This window comes from Mytilus trossulus, chromosome 2, assembly GCF_036588685.1.
Source record: "Mytilus trossulus isolate FHL-02 chromosome 2, PNRI_Mtr1.1.1.hap1, whole genome shotgun sequence".
NCBI lineage: Eukaryota > Metazoa > Mollusca > Bivalvia > Mytilida > Mytilidae > Mytilus > Mytilus trossulus.
In genome coordinates this window covers 89,782,586-89,796,529 of record NC_086374.1, presented here as the reverse complement: position 1 = coordinate 89,796,529, position 13,944 = coordinate 89,782,586, and the positions used below count along the sequence as shown (strand labels likewise).

Genomic DNA, 13,944 nt, shown 5'->3' with positions numbered 1-13,944 from the left:
CTTAGGGAAACGCATGAAATATAAGAGGAGAACAAACACAAAACATTAAAATGTAAAACACACTGACACGAACTAAGCATTAGAAAAAATCCGATGAGAATAACAAATATAACATCAAAACTAAATAAATAAATTTGGGATAGTAAAGTACCGTGACACGTCTTATAGTAATATCACACTCAAATATCAGAGAAAACAAACGACACAACAGAAACACAAGGTTAAAATGTAACACACACATAAACGAACTATGATATAACAAAGGCCATATTCGTAACTTGGTACTGGACATTTTTTTAAAGAAACAAATGGTGGGTTGAACCTGGTTTTGTGGCATGCCAAACCTCCCGCTTTAATGGAAATGTTAAATATAACATTTAAATTACAACATAACATTATAGGACTACAATTCAAATAAATACATACCACACGAATAATAACTAACAAAAGGCACCAGGTTTAAAATTTAATACGCCAGAATTATTTTTCCCTCTCAAAAGAATTTAATTGTGTAAATTATTTAGTCAAGAATTGTATTATGCACGACAAAAGTTAGCCATAAATTGCTGCTTTTAATTTATCATGTTGCATGGTTATATCTACAATGATAACGTTTTATGCGTGTTCGACAAAATATATGAAGTTCAAAATACTAAACCAGAGATCAAGGTACGGCCTTCAACACCGGGCCTTGGCTCACGACGAACAACAGGCAATTAAGGCCCCAAAATTGTTAGTGTAAAACCATTCAAACGGGAAAACCCACGGTTTAATTAATATAAAAAAGCGACAAACACGTCGTAATTACATAAACAAACGACAATTAATGTACATCAGATTCCTAACTTAGGACAGGTGTAAACATTTTAATGGTACCAAACTTTCTCCTTTTTTCTGAAACAATAGTTTCACATCACAACATAGAAATAGTTATCAAAGATGCCAAGATTATAATTTAGTAAGCCGGACTCGCGTTTCGTCTACAATAGACTCATCAGTGATGCTCATATCAAAATATTTATTAAGCCAAATAAGTAAAAAGTTTAAGAGAATTGAGGATCCAAAATTCCAAAAAAAGTTGTGCCAAATACGGCTAAGGTAATCTATGCCTGGGATAAGAAAATCCTTAGTTTATGGAACGATTCAAAGTTTTGTAAACAGGAAATTTGTACAAATGACTACATTATTGATATGCATGTCAACACCGAAGTGTTGACCACTGGGCTGGTGATACCCTCGGGGACGAAACGTTCACCAGCAGCGGCATCGAAAGTATCAAAAGTAACAGGATTATAATTTAGTACACCAGACGCGCGTTTCGTCTACATAATACTCATAGAAAAACACCCGATTATAATATCAACTGGAAGGCTTAACTCAATAAAAAAAACCAAGATTTTTTAATGCTTAATGTCTCTTTTACATTTGCAAAAAAATAAAAGTTGAACTGATTTGTATGACCTGTAAAAAAATAACAAAAACATTTAAGATATACCTCTTGGCCAATATGATATTTTGGGAAGGAACCAAGTGCACAATGCAACAATGTATATTGTCATTATTTTTTCAATTTATAACAAATTATGTAATTGTGAAATTACATCCGCGAAAACATGCAAAATGAGGTCAGATACATTCAACCAAATTAAAGTTAAACTGCATAAAGACTAAAAAAAAATCAACAATTTGCCGCAGACAAATACAAAGGCCAAGTTCAATTTGATTCATGAGCAGATGAATACATTATAGTGCCATATTTATATAAGAAAGACTTCTAGAGGTCAATATACAGTCTCGAACGATAGACGAAATAAGTAAAATATATAAATATATCGAATTTATTATTTCTACTATTTGCAAAATGTAAATTATATTGTTTAATTTTTTTTTTAAGTTTAAGGTTCCATATGAGAAAGCTGGGATTTCATTCCGGCTAATCTATTTGAGGGGTGTTTCATTGGTTGTAGATATGGACTCTTATTTTATTATGAAGTCATATTCGAACATCGACTTGAGGAATGAAGGTTGAGTAAAGACCAAATGTCAATTTTAGTCTTATTTTTGTATACATATATAATTGATTAAGTGGTGATGGTAAATAGGCACTGACAAGTCTTAGATAATATTTTATAGTTTTCAATGTTTCTGCATCGGTTATCTAAAATTAGGTTTAGGTATGTTCAGAGGGGCACCCAACCTATATCAATTTGAGCATAAAACCGCTGATACTTGGTAGATACTAAATGATACTAAATGATTTTACTACAATTTTGTGAACTGGTGTATATATTTAAAATACGATAATAAAATGCATGTCTTTTTCGGGACTTCTGATCTAACCATGTAGTATGGCATGCTTGTGAGATATGGTTTTGAAGTTTTGAAGGCCGTACTTTAACCTATAATGGTTTAATTTTTAAATTGTTATTTGGATGGAGAGTTGTCTCATTGGCACTCACACCACATCTTCCTATATCTATTGGATGTTCATGAATGTCATATAGTACAAAACATACTATTGAATTGAGCTATTTGTTGAAGTGTATTATTACAGTGATTTGCTTTGAGCTCAGTTCATTGTTATTCAATTCATTTTTTGTGAAATAAAGATTTGACAGACAACTTTCATGTACAAGGAATTGTCAAAGAAGAATACATTATATGTACAATGTTAGTAATAGTGAAATAAAAGCATTTTATTTAGACATTAAACAAACATTTTTTTTGTTTATTAGTCAACTTTACCAAACAAAGCTACTTGTCCTACAAGCAATATGATGCTATATTGTTATGGTGCACTTTACTTTTATACATCTATACTGCCTACATGACGTCATGCTTTAGTCCTGAGTGTTAATGATAATTCAGTATGTTAAAAAAAAGCCTATCTGGCCTTATTGATTTCTGAAACTTAATTTCATTGCACATGTTCAACATTTATCTTTCATATGTTTATTCCTTAATTTGTGTGAAATAACAGTAAATGGTTACGCCTTTGTCCTGAGTGTTAATGGTCATTCAGTATGTTAAAAAAAGACCAAAAATCATAAGGCCTATCTGGCCTAATTGGTTTCTTAAACTTTATTTCATTGCACATATTCAACATTTATCTTTCATTTGTTTATTTCTTGTGTGAATTAACAGTATTATTTTTATCACAACACTTTCACAACATAACAGCACTGCCTTACTGTACTAATATCACTTATATTTGTATCTGTATAAAACAAAATGAAAAAGAGAATATTTTTGCAATACGTTTTTCATATTGAATACTATAACTTCTTAGATCCACTTGAATTTTGATCAAATGAATTTTGTGGCAGTTATGCTTCTTTTCAGCATGATCATGAAGGTTTTTGTTGATATAATTTTTCTACTTGTCAAAACTTTGATTTGCTTTGACCACTTTCGAGGAGATATTTTGGAAGAATTAATACAAATATAACACAAATTTACTTTCTAGCTCATCTAACCACAAGCATCATGCCAGGCATTGTCTTTACTCAAGACCATAAAAAAAATCGATATTTTAACAAAATCTTTTACCTGTGATACTGCTGATCCACCACAAAGTAACATGAATAGAACAATACAAATAGTTAGCAAATATATGTTCTCAGATAACATCTCCCATATGATAATATAATTATGAATAAATAAACCTAATATTTGTTCCTCTCCTAGCTACAAAATTTATTCAAAATCAAAGACACGGAACATATTTTATCATAATCATTTTGTAATCAATGCAATTAGTGTATCTTCCATGCCCGTCTCATAAAAAAACTGAATAATAACCGTATGGGAAAAACATAGAAATCCTTTTGTCATAAAACACTGTCAAACATTTAAACATACTATTCACGCTGATCTGTGTCCACATTTGTTACAATGTAAAAATATTCAACAACAGAATTATTTGCATTACTTACCTAACGTTATAAAAATAGCATCGACTGAAAAGTATCTTTTCAGTCGTCTGAACATCTTGTATATTTATCCTTTAGAGTCCCACAGTTGATCTTAATTTCAACAAACTAGTTGGTAAATCAGTTAGCTGAAACAGAACAAAAACATAATTAACAAAAAAGGTAACAGGTTAATTTTTTTATACTCCAGACCCGCGCTACGTCCACACAAAACTATGCTCAGATAAAAAAAAAGTTTGAAAGCCATTACAACAACAAGATGGCCGAGGACCAAAATTTCCAAAAAGTTGTGAGGCAAGGGTTGTCCGACTGGGACAGAAACATCATTATTATCAAGAATACTACATAGTTTTACACACAGTAAATTTTATAAAATGACTATATAATAGATATACATGATTATACTGAAGTGGTGACTAGCTATAGAATGAAATAAAATCATTACAAAATCACAGCCGTATTGCCATAGCCATTGCATACCCAAAGTGACGTCACATATAAATTTCTAAAACGAGTTCCGAAAATAACAGTGAAAATTATAATACTAATTAACATCTAATAGTGGTAGTAATTAGATAATTGATTGTATTATCTAACTTTGTCGGTGATACTTCTTACAATGTTTATGAATCATCGAACAGGTTGCACTTCCATCTGGCAAACGTGACTACCTTTAGCTTACTTAAGTGTGTCCGTTTTATTTCAAATATTTATCTAATGCTAATTGAGAGTCGTTTTGGTGGACGTTTCGTCCCCAAAGGTATCACCAGCCCAGTAGTCAGCACTTCGGTGTTGACATGAATATCAATTATGTGGTCATTTTTATAAATTTCCTGTTTACAAAACTTTGAATTTTTCGAAAAACTAAGGATTTTTTTTATCCCAGGCATAGATTACCTTAGCCGTATTTGGCACAATTTTTTGGAATTTTGGATCCTTAATGCTCTTCAACTTTGTATTTGTTTGGTTTATTACTATTTTGATATGAGCGTCACTGATGAGTCTTATGTAGACGAAACGATAACAATTTACGCAGCGGCGGAGTGTTTGTTGATGTTCTTTTATACAACCTTGCCAAGGCAAAAAGGTAAAATCACAAAAAACGCTGAACTCGGAGGAAAATTTAATCGGACAGTCCATATAATCAATTGGCAAAATCAAATGATAAAACACATTAATAACGAATAGACAAGAACTGTCATATTCCTGACTTGGTACAGGTGTTTTAAATGTAGAAAATGAGGGATTAAACCTGGTTTTATAGCGTTTATATGTTGACAGTCTCATCAAATGAATTCCGTTTTACTTACTTTGACGAAAAAGTAGTAAGTTGGTTAGTTTGCCGTGATACAACTTGAATCCCACCGTTGCCACCAATGTGACGAAAAAGTGTTCAAGTATGAGGACTTAAACTAAAGTGTGCAGTCTTGTGTTTGTGCTTTGTTGTTAGGTGTCTACGTTTCACACGTCCACGGACGACGAATGCCAAGTATACTCTTTAACAGGGTAACCCTAAAAATCTCTGGTAGCGTGATTAAGGAAATCCTGGTCACATAAATAAATAAATGGATACTGGTGTAGTCTGAGCGAAGTCGTGCAAAATAACATAAACACAAAGTCGGTTAAAAGCTCAATATTGTATTATTCAAAATCCAAAGTACATATTACAGTAATACAAGTTTACAACATCTAAACTGCAGGCTCAACAATACGGTGACATAATCCAAAATCTCCTATGTACACTCCTCTCGTACACAAAATCGTCTCTCTCGTATATCGTATATCGTATCTACAACTATTTCTCTCTTTTATACTACTCTAGTAACCTGATTACAATATGGTTAAATGACCCTGAACAAAGAAATATTCTACAGGAGCTATATTACAGGAGCCCAGAGCCCAGAGCTAAGGTCAACCGAAGCTGAGGTCAACTGAGACACCTGCATAAACATCGTAACGGGACACCAGCTGATTAACATGATTAATTTGACATTTAACAAGTATATTCTGATTAAAGGCGATAAAAATAGATTGTAATGAATTACTTGATAACGGTTAATGAGAATAAGTAATCTGATTATACATGTACCATGATAATAAAACCCAATGATGCATGTTATAAACGAAAAACGTTACACTTACAATGATGCGCGAACTTAACAGACATAATAAATGAAATAGTCAAAATATGGGTACAGCAGTCATCATCGTGTAACAATTTTCAAAGAAACAATTCAACAGAACACGAAAACATCTACCATTCATTAATTCGCGTGTCTGACATCAGAAAATTTTATAGGTCACAAATAACTTATTCTACTTCGCGATTGAATAATTGTGACGTTTGTGGTTCAACGTATTTTGTAATGCATAATAGTCAGTAGGACAACCGGATGTGCCTTTTTGGCCAAAATGTGATTCGGCGGCGCTCAGTAGTCCTACGCCGAAAATTGGACTATTTTGCGTCGGCCGACGTCAGCTGAAAAATGGCGCGCTTTTGTACAAAATATTCATTCGTTTACAGCAAAGTACCGGCGGTCAATGCTGTTGATTGTAAGCACATTTATAAGAGAAAAATATATGAGTTTACTTATTATTTTCATGTTTGAACAAAAAAATTAAAGAAAATCTTATTTTTTCACATCTGAACATAGAATTTCGGATTTCGATTTTCTGCACTATAGAATAAAATAGCGATATTAAAAAGGGGTACAAAAAAAAGCATATCCTCCAATTACCTCGATTTTTTTACATCGTAATTTCGCTAGTTTTTCACATCGAAATCCGTAAAGAAAAGGGGTGTCCAAAGTAGGACAAAAAATTGTACCCATTTTAAAGTAGGGGTCTCAATTTTTTATAGGTTTTTCCTAGCATGGCCGGTAGAATTAGAAATTGGGAAAGATTCTGTTTTTAAAGTAAATATTCATTCAACTATCAAGAATAGCTGAATCCTTATATATGTAACCCCTATAAAAATATCAATATGTGTCAATAAATTGTAAAATTATAGATTTTTTTTCGAAATTGAAGAAGGCGCCATTTTCGCCTATTTGTCTATTACGTTTATTGGTCCGCTATAATTATTAGCTGATTCTAAAAATCTCCTCCTCGATTTTTTTAATACTTGCATTTTATAATCTTTGGTACATAATACAGATGTTATAAAAAAATTAGGCACTTCTATCGAGTAGAAAAGGAGAACGGTCATCTTTATTTTGTATGTCCCCACTATGGGGGCGTGGTCCTCCTTTCCCCTTGTTTCTGAAGTACACGATAGCTATTCATCTCTCTAAATTAATTATCAACTAAATATCATTGAAACAAAATGAATATATTTTAAAACATCATTAGATTTTAAGTGCTACTGATTTTTTTTAACAGAATATGCCGGAATCGACCCCATCCGATGTTGTGTCAATACATAGATCAACGTTGTCAATTTCCGGCGCCGAAAATGTCAACGTAAATTAAAATGTCAGTAAAAGTTGGAATCTTTTCTTCTTTGTAGACTTTGTATAAATTTTGTTTATCTTAATGTCAGGAAAGTCAGGCAGTATGTTGAAACCATATCAACGTTATACCAAAACCAGGCTTTACTTGGTAAACTAACAGTTTAAGGCCTGCATCAACATCATGAGATTGTTGACATCGTACTTTAATAAAGTTGAGAAAAGATTCATTTCGTGCATATTGTTACCGGCCGCTGAGTTTTTGAAAGGAACAACTTATCTGTTTGGTCATATCGATTTCTTTCATAATTTTCCTTTCATTCATTAATACAGTTATCGTTATGTGTTTTGTTTCTTTTTTTTTTGTCAAAAGGGGGAGGGGGGCTTGCTCTTTTAATTTTATCAAAGGCATGCGTAATTTTTAGGACTTATGGTTCTCAATTTCTGATTTGCAGTGAAGGTTCAGCCTCTTCATGACTTTACATATATATTTCAAATCTGCAGTTTCTTAGGAAATGATTATTTATGATTACTATATTAGTATAACATATACATGTATCTATGCATAGGGGGGGGAAGGGGGCGACCATTTGCTATTCTAGGTGGTGGGAATTCGAAGAGAATCCTGGTGTATTTGTACTAATATTTGTCTGTCCTAGGTGCTCTACCTTTATATCCATTCAATAGTAGGCCTATATGTTCATCCTTTTTTTTGTTATTTTGTTTAATGTAAATTATTTGAATGAAGTATGTAAAAGTTTGTTGACAACTTTTTTTGATAATCCACATAAACTATAACATTGGAGATCTATAGTAGGATTTTTTTCTGGATTGACTATTAATCTGCATCCATTGCATTATATGGTTTTATTTTTAATTAAACATATTTCACTTTTGCACACAGCCACAGAATATTCCTTTTCATGTAGTTTTGTGTCATGTTATTTAGGGGTCTTTTATATACATGTAGCTTACTATACGTTATTGGTTCTGCTATAATAAATGTTGAAGGCTGTCAGAGATCTATATTAAGTCATTTAGTATCTGGCGAGGAGTTGTCTCATTGGCAATCATACTCAAACTTATGATTTTCATATTAGAACTGTAATCAAGCCTTAAGCAGGCAAACTGAAAGGGAACTGTAGTACCTATAGTAAATAACTTATTACAAAAAACTGTTCCACTTTAAAAAAAAAATCAATGAAGTATTTTAAATGATATAATGTAGCTAGCCATATGGAATATGTTTTATATGTTGTGCATATCTTTTCTCCTTTCAGTCACAGGGGCTATGTTCAAAGCATGGTTGTTTATATCATACATTTGTAACTGGTGGTAGGATATATACATGTAGTAATGCAGTGTTGAATACTGATTCCCCTCTCCCTAAATTGATAGGGATAAAAGCATTAAAATTCTTTCACTAAATCTCAATAATAGGGCAAAAGTGAAGGAAATCAATCTAAGCACACTATTGTTTCTGCTCTGACAGACATGTTTTCTGCTCTTTGATAGGGTTGTCTCTTTAACACCTTGCCCATTTCCATTTTCAATTTAATAGATAATTTAAGTATGTGATATGTGATAAGCATCCAAAAGTGAGCTTATTTGATCAAATTCATCCTTGAAAATCTTGAAAATAGAGTTTTACAACATATGGGTAAAAGGTAAAAGTCTTCTTTAACATGAAAATAGTCAAATAATTCTGGAATGGTAGAACTTGAATTAGCCAAAAGGTAAAAGTGGGATTTCTTTAAATTACATGCATGCAAAATAAAAGGGAAACACTTGAGTCCAGAGGGATATATTCGTTTTTCAGAAGTATACAATACAAGAGTGCACACGCTGAAATGTCCGCTTTTTCTTTACTTATCATTGATATTATGTTGATGGTCCTAAATATAAAGCTTTATTACAACTGTCACACAAACTTAACATTAAACAAGTAAACAAAACATTGACCAATGAACCATGAAAATGAGATAAAGGTCAGATGAACTGTTACAGGCAGTCATGTACAGAAAACAAATCTTCCATACACCAAAAATAGTTGACCTATTGCTCATAGTTTAAGAAAACAGACCAAAAAAAACAAAAAACTTAACATTGGACAATAAACTGTCAAAATGAGGTCAAGTTCAAATAAAACCTGTGTGATTGACATATAGATCATAAAATATTTCCATACACCAAATATAGTTGACCAATTGCATCTAGTATTAGAAAAAATACCAAAAATCAAAAACTTTACTTTTACCACTGAACCATCAAAATGAGGTCAAGGTTAGATGACACCTGCCAGCTAGACATGAACACCTTACAATCGTTCCATACACCAAATACAGTAGACCAATTGTATACAGTATAAGAAAAACAGACCAAAACACAAAAACTTAACTACATGTACATGTATTACCAATGAACCATGGAAATAAGGTCAAGGTCAGATGACACCTGTGAGTTGGACATTTACACCTTACAGTCCTTCCATACACCAACTATCCTAGACCTATTGCTTATACGTTTTGTATCTGAGATATGGACTTGACCACCAAAACTTAACCTTGTTCACATATATGTTCACTGATCCATGAAAAGAGGACAAGTGAAAACTGTCTGACGGGCATGAGGACCTTGCCAGGTATGACATTCCAAATATAGTTATCCTATTACTTATAATGAGAGAGAATTTAACATTACAAAAAATGTTAACTTTCTTTACAAGAAGTCACTGAACCATGAATATGAGGTCAAGTACATTGGACATGTGCCTGAGAGAAACTTCTTAACATGAGGCATCTATATACCAAGGATGAAGCATCCAGGTCTTCACTCCTTTAAAATATAAGTCTTTTGAGTAGTTACCTAACCCCACTTCCATAGTGGCCAGATCACTATCTCTTTGTAGAGCTTTCTGCAACAAAAGTTGCAGGTTCAAGAAAAATGAGGAATCTTATTAAGTATACAACAGTGATATTGCTTTGAAACTTTTTTTTCATGAAAACAACTGAGTCAATAATCTGATTTTTTTTTTTACTAAATAAGGTGATATTTCACTTGTGCACATTGTAATGTTGATGAATCTTGCATATATTTCAAAATCCTCTTTTTACTACACATTGAGCCCATAGTCAGCTTAAGTTTCATTTATTCAATCCTGCATAAGTTCAACAAAAATGTCTGCTAATAAAACAATTGAACCACCTCGGTTACCATTCTGTACATGAATATATATCATTTTCATTTTCATATTCATTGCTGATTCCAGGTATCAAAATTTTAATCCTCCAGTAAAATTCTTCTTCTGACCATGCTGACAGTGTACTGAAAATGAAAACAATAAATTTGTTATTAAATTAAGTTTGTTGATTCAATTGAAAAGTAATGATAAATGATAAATGATAATTTTAATATATTATATTTCATTGTTATGGGCATCATTGACCCAAATATGGTCTGCTTAAGTCATTCTCTTACATGTATCTGAAAAAATGTTCAAGTTTATTTAAACACTTCTGACATTCTCATGGATATGAATATGATGCACATCATGTAAGAGTTAATTCCCTTATATTGTTTTAAATCTTTATTAATGAATCTTAAATTACTGAACCCTTCATTCTTGAAATTAAGTTTCAAATCCAAATGAAACTATCTTGAAATTATACAGCATAGATAATACATGTAGCATAAAATCTTTAAACTATTAAAAGTATACCATTTGGTCTTAAAGTCTGTGTATGATTCTTGGACCTATAAACTATAAATTTTAACTTCCATTTCAAATTTATTCCATTGGCAATTTTTTTGTCTGACTGTTAAATGTAAAATATTTTCAGTCTATTTCATTATCAAAATAGTGTTAATTCATATTTGTCTATCATGTTTTGTTTCATATTTGTGAGATTGAAATCATAGCGCATTGTAAAATAACCCGCTGGTGTTACCCTGAACAGACACATTTGGATTTCTTACCCTTATCATGTTAATATATATTCTAGTCATCTTGTTTTCTATTTTAAACAAAATAATTTGACATTCCATTTGATTACTGTTTTCTTGCTGTATCATGTATGTATGTCATACCTTTTATACATGTATATGTGCATGTACTGCAATTGTTTTTGTTGATATATAAAAGTCCTCTGTTTTGAATTTTTGATTCATAGTGAACATCTTTCTCCATCCTGTAAATATAAAGCAAATGTACATACAATTACTAAATCTATAATACTAAATTATTCAATGCAAAATTTAATTAATTTTGCATTGTTATTATCAACACATGAATACAAATTTGCCAAATAAATTACCAAAAAAAACCCATATTTTCTTGATCCAATGAAGACCCATTGGTGGCTGTAGACTGTTGTCTGCTCTTTGGTTGGGTTGCTGTTTCTTTGACACATAACCCATTTCCATTCGCAATTTTATATATCTATTATTATAAATTTCTGCTCAATACATAAAAGTTACAGGCAAAGAAAACATGTATTTTAATAGTGTACAGTGTACATAAATATATGCAAGCTGATTTTTTTTTACATTTTCAGGGCACTCACAACCTTGTTTTATTTTGAATCAATGAACCACCACTGTCATAACACCATTATTTTGATAATATTATGATATCAATCAAGTTGGAGTACATTTTTTGAAAGAAATTAATATTGTCAATGGATTATCATTTCTAAGTAGCATGATAATTAGCATGATTAGTTGTAAAAATCTATATGACTATAGCCTATAGGAATAATATAACATAATGGATATAAAGAATCTGTACAGGCATATCAAATTTGTAATAATTCCTGGTCATGAGCTACATGTACATGTATAAGCTCTGAAATGGGTGGGTGATTCAGTGGTTAATTTCAATGTGTAAATTTCTTTTAAAATATGAGATATGAATTTAGAGGATGCATGGCTATCTATTATTTTTTTTTGTATGGGAAAGAGGAGCCTGTGCCTGTATCGCTTTCCTTTTGTATTTTATGTTTATATATAAATGTTTATGAAGGATTTAATTGTTATGAATTTTACATTTTGGTGTACATATGTACATGACATATATATATATGAAATCAGGGACACAAATATTTTTTTCCAAATGAAATATTATACCTGGTATAAAACATCCAACAGTAAAAGTGGGTCTACTGACGGATCCAGAAATTTTCATAGGTGGGGGCCCACTGCCTGACCTACATTTTTGTAAGAGGGCTCTAGTCAGGCTTCATTGATTCCCTATATAAGCAACCAAATTTTTTCCCCAAAAGAGGGAGCCTACACCCCCCCTAAATACGCCTATGGGTCCAGTATGGGGTCCACGTTTGAGTTGAACCCGAGACGTTCTTCAAAATTCGTGGTGCCTCAGTAGCCTATATTTTGCAATTTATGGGGCATTGAAATTACATGTGTACCCCCCTTTTTCGAGAACTTGCAATCGGCATGAAACGTGATCATACGTGCTTTCGAATTTGATTCATTTGGGTCCGTATTTTCAGTTAGAGATTTACAATGTTCTATTATCTGAGCAAAAAGTGAAAGCGTGAATATTTTCCATGGAGATCGTGAAGAACACCTTGACCAGTTTAAAATCGGATGTTGACAACTTGTGTGGGTAAAATATTTCCGGAGACAAGTGCGGATACCTTAGACCGAAATCCGAAAGTAATTCACCAGTATATAGTTGATTCAATACTAGTATATTATAAGGAAATGATGATATATTGGATTTCAATTTTCATGTTTGATTTTATTTTTGCCGTTTAAATCATTTCTTTGGATCCGACTTATTTGATAGTAATTAACTAAAATATCTGGTATAAACCATTACCTTTTGTGTTATTCAGCATAAAGATTAAGCATCCAAGAATGTCATAAATGCAACTTTTCAGCATGGAATGCCAAATCCAACGTCAAATAATGGCCGCCATTACGTGTTGACAACGTCGACTAGTGAACCGTATCACTGAGCGGCGAAATCCTTACTCAGGCGCTTCCGGTTGTCCTACTGAGTAATATATCATAATGACATATCATAGAACAATAACATACTGACGGGATCATTTAAAGTATAGAGTCACGTTATAAGAACCAAAGAAACACAAACAGTCGCATATACAAAACACACAAGCAAAAACTGAAAGATAATACAAACACATTGACGGGATGCTTAAGTACCGAAACACGTAAAATGGATATCACATAAAACAATACTACAGTAAAAGTAAAATTAAGTATAGAACACAAACAAATGAAACATTTATAGAATAAAAGATGTAGAGCATATTCAGTCATCAATAAAGTTTGCTGTTCTTTGAGTTGACTGCGAGTAAGGTACACTATGTAAAAGTTTAGCAAAACTATATTAAAACATTATTACCGTACAAAAAATTATTCTGATTGAATTATCTGTTTAAATGATATACATAAATAAAGGCAACAGTAGTATAACAGTGTTCAAAACTCGTAAATCTATGGACAAAAACCTAAATTAGGGTAACAAACTAAAACTAAGGGAAACGCATTAAATATAGGAGGAGAACAACGACACAACA

The 13,944-nt window shown here is 32.0% G+C and overlaps 1 long non-coding RNA gene across 2 annotated transcripts; it reads right to left on the bottom strand.

Moving 5' to 3' along the window:
* Positions 1 to 10,355: 10,355 nt before the first annotated feature.
* On the bottom strand, positions 10,356 to 13,407 carry LOC134708315 (uncharacterized). Of its 2 annotated transcripts, none has more exons than XR_010105829.1 (3): positions 13,221 to 13,407; positions 11,468 to 11,568; positions 10,356 to 10,705 (listed from the first exon to the last, which is right to left on the bottom strand). It is a non-coding gene; the product is annotated as an uncharacterized LOC134708315 (long non-coding RNA). The 2 variants fall into 2 exon arrangements; XR_010105828.1 differs by lacking the exon at positions 13,221 to 13,407 and adding an exon at positions 12,850 to 12,999.
* Between the last annotated feature and the right edge of the window lie 537 nt (positions 13,408 to 13,944).